Here is a 5,771-nt window from a genome sequence, read left to right as displayed (position 1 = left end):
TGGGTCAAATGGTATTTCTAGTTCTAGATCCCTGAGGAATCACCACACTGACTTCCACAATGGTTGAACTAGTTTACAGTCGGAACTGGGTGGGGTTTTTAAGGGTAATGTGAATGAGGGTGTGGTGTTTTGCGACTGAGGGTGTGGAAGTATCTTAAATAGCGGGGTTAACTATGGATGGGGGATAAGGAAAAGTTGCATGTTTTAAGGTGGGAGGTCGGAGGAGTAGAAGAAAGAAGCCTCGGAGGGGTCTGGGTTGATGCATTGGGTACTATGGGGAATGTGGAAGTGGAGAGTAGTATGGAGTTTTGAAAGGATGGCTCTGCCTAGGAGCGGAGTTGGGCATGAGGGCAGGACTAAGAAAGAGTGAGTGAAGAAAAAGGGTTTGGAGACTTGTCCGTTAATTCCTACAACAGAGACATGAGAGGACTGGGTGGGTCCTGAAAAATTAGGTAAAGCAGAGTAGGTGGCCTTGATATTAATTAAAAAACATACTGGCCTACCTGTCACTATCAGGGTTACCATTGGCTTGAATGAAGCAATGGCAGTTGCTGGGGCGTCCGTTCCAGGGCACCATCAGTCTTCGGCGGCAAGGTCAGAGAGATCCAAGTAGGAGGTTTTGGTTAGCTCAGGCAGGGATGGGGGCGGTCCTTGCAGGGGCCTCTCATGGTCCGACTTCCAGTGGGGTCCTCCACAGAAGGGGCACAGGCTGGTGGGCTTACCTGGGTTTGGGCATTGTCTGGACCAGTGGCCTTCATTGCTGCACTTGAAACAGGCACCAGGTGGAGGTGGATTGCTAGGAGGCTTCTTTGTGGAGCTGCAGCCTCTTGGGCCTGCAGGGCCTCTGATGGTGGAGGCAAGCATTTGAAACTCTGCCTGTTTTTGCCTTTTACTTTCCTCATCACAATTGTTAAAGACTTTGAAGGCTAAATTAAGAAGGTCTCGTGGTCGGGTTTGAGGGCCGTCGTCAAGCTTCTGAAGCTTGCACCAAATATCAGGGGTAGATGGAAAGATGAACCGAAGGTTTAAAACAGTGGTTCTTTCTGGGCCGGCTGGGTCTAGGTTGGTATACTTTCTCATGGCTTCAGTTACATGAGAGAGAAAAAGGGCTGGGTTTTCATCAGGACCTTGGGTAATTTCGGAAAGTTTTTCATAGTTTACTCTTTTATGGGCACCTTTTTTGAGTCCTGCAAGGAGACACACAATCCTGTGGTCTTGATGGTGGCGTCTAGAGGCCCTGTCTTGATAATCCTAGTAGGGGTCCTGGTTGGGGACTGCCTCTGCGCTAGTAGGCTGGGCAGGAGCTTGGGGATGAAATGTATCAGCATGCTCCTGAACTAGGGTCCAGATACGGTTTTGGTCTTCTGAGGTGAGGGTGGAAGAGAGGATAATGTAGAGGTCATGCGAGGTTAGTTCATAAGACTGGGTAAGGTACTGAAACTCCTTAATATAAGAAGTAGAGTCTTCTGGAAATGAACTGCATCTTTTGTTAATTTGAGAGAGATCAGTGAGGGAGAAGGGAACATGAACTCTAACAATACCTTCAGTTCCTGCTACTTCCTGAATGGAGCACTCTAGCACCGGCACTGAAGTAAGGGTAGGACATGAGCCAATGATGGCTCCTGAGAGAGTATGGGCGGGAGGGAAAGAAGCAGCTGGAAGTGGTTCCTGCTGAGGGTTTGAAGGGGGAAGAGGGGTTGAGTTGATAGGCAGTGGAGGATAGATAGGGATGTAAGGTGGCGTGATGGGTTTACAGGCTTCAGGAGAGGGTGGTCAGGGAGGAGAATGGGTACAGGCAATACTAGAATTGTCTTGAGGAGGGGACAGTGTCAGAAAAGGGGTGGGTAGTTTGGGAGGTGATGCAAGCTGGGAAGATGGCAGGTGGGAAGATGGTGGCCGAGAAGACGGGCTGGGAAGATGGTGGGGAAGATGGCGGCTGGGAAGACGGCAGCTGGGAAGACAATGAGGAAGATTGAGGGGTTAAAGAAGATGATTGAGAGGGAGAGGTAGGGGCTGGGAGTGGTGGACAGCAGTCAGCTGGATTGAACAAGGAAAAAGAGGTAGGGTAGGGAGGAGAAAGGCGATCAGGGCGGTGAGAATGGAGGAGAAGTATTTGAACAGGTAAGCCAGAATTGCAGAGGTCAGGTTGTGATCTGAGTGCAAAGCGGCCTGGACATAAGGAATTTCTGCCCATTTTTCCAGTAGTCAGCAATAATTGCTTAAGTCAGTTAAAACTGTAAAGTCGAATGTTCTATTTGCGGCATTTGGACCCGTTATCTAATTCGTACTGCAGTCAGGCCGTATTGCAAAAAAAGATAAGGCGCTTAGGGTGGATATCTTGCCTGAGGCCTAAGGTTTACAGGTTTTTTATGGGGCAGCCTAGACGGCTGTTTTTTGGAATGGAGGACCAGGACTTTCCCATAAGGGAGGGTCAGCTTGGGAGAACAGGGAAAGAGGAGACCGTCCTGGACGGCTGGAGGGAGACGATAAAAGGAGCAATCGTCACCGCTGCTTTTCTTGTTCCCGGAATGGGATCAAATGGCTTAGAGGCGTCCCCCTAAGACCAGATGATCAGCGAGTGCCTGGCACATACCAGAGCCTTCTTGGACTAACTTTGGATTTTTGGACCAGAGAAACCAAGAGAGGCTGTGTGGATTTTCCCTTGTTAACCGGGCTCCTGGGAAACTTACCAGTCGGCGAGACCAGTGACCGATGTGCATGCACAGAGAGGTGACTGGAGGCTGAGGAGCTTCCTTTGTCTGGCAGTTGTGGCCTGTGGAGGGTTAGATCCACAGGGTATGCAGACCTGAGCCACTCCCAGGTTTTGGTACCAGATGTAAGGTTCTTGTATTGGTTCAAACCCCAAAAGCATGCCAACAGACAACACGATGTGGTGTGGAGCAATATGTTGTTTTAATGAGTGCCTGGGTGCAGGCAGGCTGAGGTCTAAAATGGCATCAGCCCTAAGTGAGGATAGGACAAAGGTTTTATAGTCTCCTGTAAACAGGAAGTGTCCTAGTCTGACGTAACTTCTGCGTTGTACCTGGATGGCCTCTTTCTTGAACTTCAGGGGTACCTGTCTTCCAGCTGGCTCTCTTCCTGCTTCTGCTCTCTTGCTGATGCACGCTGCTGGTGCCAAATGGCCTTGTGTCTTGGGACTGGGCCTAAGAAGGGAGGAGTTACTCATCTCCTTAAGCTTTCAGGCCTGGGGTAGAATCTTACACATGCACACATATACATGTATGTGTCTATATATATATATACATATATATATAGACACATACATGTATATAAGCTCACAGTGTTAACCAATGCCTCATAATAAATCATACATGTAACATAATAAATCATATGTAGGCTGATCTGCCTTCTGCAAGTTGGAGACCCAGGGAAGCCACTGGTGTAGTTCTAATTCAAGCCCAAAGGCCTGAGAAGCAGGAAAGCCAATTATGCAAGTCCCAATTCTAGTCCCAAGGCCCAAGAACCAGGAGAAGATAGATCTTCCAACTCAAAGGGGGATCATAAATTTGCCCTTCCTCCACCTTTTTGTTATATTTGGTCCCTCAATTAATTAGATGATGCTGTTCCATACCGGTGAAAGTATTTTCTTTACTCTGCTTGCTGATTTAAACACTAATCTCTTCTGGAAATACCCTCACAGACACACTCAGAAATAATGTTTCACCAGCTATCTGGGCATTTCTTAGCCAAGTCAAATTGATACATAAAATTGATGATCACAACACGTTTGTATCCCTTAATGACTAATTCTATAGTTGCTAACCTCTGAAATTCACTTAATAAATACTTATAAATGAATGGATAAATAAATAAATAGGTAAAGGAAACAATAACTTAGACATTCAAGAATCTTTTGTCTAACCATACTTTTTATATTTAGTCTTGAACATTTAGAATCCATCATTATATATGACAACAACTTTTTTCAATAAAGAAAAACTTTATTGAAAGTTACTGTGAACGCTGAAAATTTGAGACTGTCTCAGTTAATTTAGAAAGTTTACTTTGCCAAGGTTGAGGGCACAGGCCCATGACACAGCCTCAGGATGTCCTGATGACATGTGCCCAAGGTGGTCAGAGCACAGTTTGGTTATACATTTTAGGGAGACATGAGACATCAATCAATATATGTAAGATGTACGTTGGTTCTGTCCGGAAAGGGGGGCCAACTCAAGCAGCGAGGGGGCTTCTGGTCACAAGTAGGTGAGAGACAAACAGTTGCATTCTTTGGAGTTTCTGATTAGCTTTTCCAGAGGAGACAGTCGTGCATTTATCTCAGTGAGCAGAGGGATGACTTTGAATAGACTGGGAGACAGGTTTGCCACAAGCAGTTCCCAGCTTGACTTTTTCCTTTCGCTTAGTGATTTGGGGTCTCCAAGGTTTATTTTCCTTTCACATTACCATATGAAAATAAAGTGAATCCCCATTGGCATTTTTTTTTCACTCATATATTCAACTATATTTGAGGGCCTACTAAGGGCTACTATTGATTGAGTCTGAAAAAATTCACAGGATCAGAGATCACACTTCTCTTGGAATAGAATAAATGGTTTCTTTATACTTTGTATTACTTTAAATTAATATTTGGGAACTACTTTGGGAGATTGTCTATATTTTCCAAATTCTTTTGTTAAAAGACTGCTTTCAGAAAGACAGGCAATTCCAAGGTAGGAAGCCAATGGCAGATATCCCACAGTCCATTATCAAAGAAGCTTGACCAAATAATTAGTTCCAGTCCCTACCATGGAAACTTCAGGCTAGTTGATTTCAGTCTTGTTAGTAACAACAGGGTCATGCATTTCCTGGTAATTAAACTTGTGGAAGCTCATTTGCTGTCAGTGTTATGGTCATTTTCTTGACATTTATTTGTTTTGTTTCTCCTGAGGTTATTTCTCTTGCCATGATTGCCACCACCTTTCACGACTATGTGGCTCTTCAAAAATTAAACATTGATAAATGTTTTAAGGACAAAGAAGAAAGTTGTTTAGAGTTGACATGAAATTTTCTCTCGTTTCTTTAAAGCTTGTTTGCCAGGGGATGAAAAGCTACAATTACTTTAACGTGATCATGGGTTTTCTTTCAATTCTGAATGCACAGTTACTCTTGGCTTCAGCAATGTGTTCGAAAAGGGAGACACAAAAGGTAATCAACTTGATGTCTTTGTCAGACAAAAGGAGAATGATTCAGGAAGGATCAGAGGGTAGAGGAAATGGCTGCAGAAAAATTCCCCTCTGCAGAGCCCAAGCTGTAGTTTAACTATTTCAGATTTTCTTTCTAGTCCTTGTAATTTAAGAGTTGTTCCATTTTCAAATGATTAGTCAGATCTGTTTGTCTGAATATTAGATTTTCAACATCTTGGTCACAAATGTAATAGTATTTGATTGGGTTCTAATCATGCAATTAATTCCCGGGAGTAGAGTCTGAAAAGCAATACTAATTATAGGGATTCCCTAGAAGTGAGAAGTAACCAGTCTTGTGATCTCAGGCAACATTTTAGCTTTGAGAAGCCTTGAGTCTCTTAATCTTTCTTTGAAACTTCAGAGATATTAAACTCTAAAAAAATCCATCGGATTATTTGAGAAGAAACAACATAATATAAAACACCATAACAAAACAACATAACATAATGCAAACAGATTGTGGAGAATCAGAGTGATATAAATGAAATGGGTTCCAGCATTGAAGCCAGGTTGGAGCAAGGCTTGAATACACACTGCTGCTTACTAACTCTGTAGCTTTACACAGCCTCC

At 44.0% G+C, this 5,771-nt stretch overlaps 1 pseudogene; it reads right to left on the bottom strand.

Annotated features, from left to right (window-relative positions):
* Nucleotides 1-522: 522 nt before the first annotated feature.
* Nucleotides 523-3,164, bottom strand: LOC131382685 (transcription factor NF-E4-like; annotated as a pseudogene).
* Nucleotides 3,165-5,771: the final 2,607 nt, after the last annotated feature.

Source organism: Hylobates moloch, unplaced genomic scaffold (genome assembly GCF_009828535.3).
Source record: "Hylobates moloch isolate HMO894 unplaced genomic scaffold, HMol_V3 SCAFFOLD_1155, whole genome shotgun sequence".
In the NCBI taxonomy this organism is placed as follows: domain Eukaryota; kingdom Metazoa; phylum Chordata; class Mammalia; order Primates; family Hylobatidae; genus Hylobates; species Hylobates moloch.
Note: the sequence above shows the minus strand (reverse complement) of the source record. Positions and strands in the feature narration are given on the sequence as shown.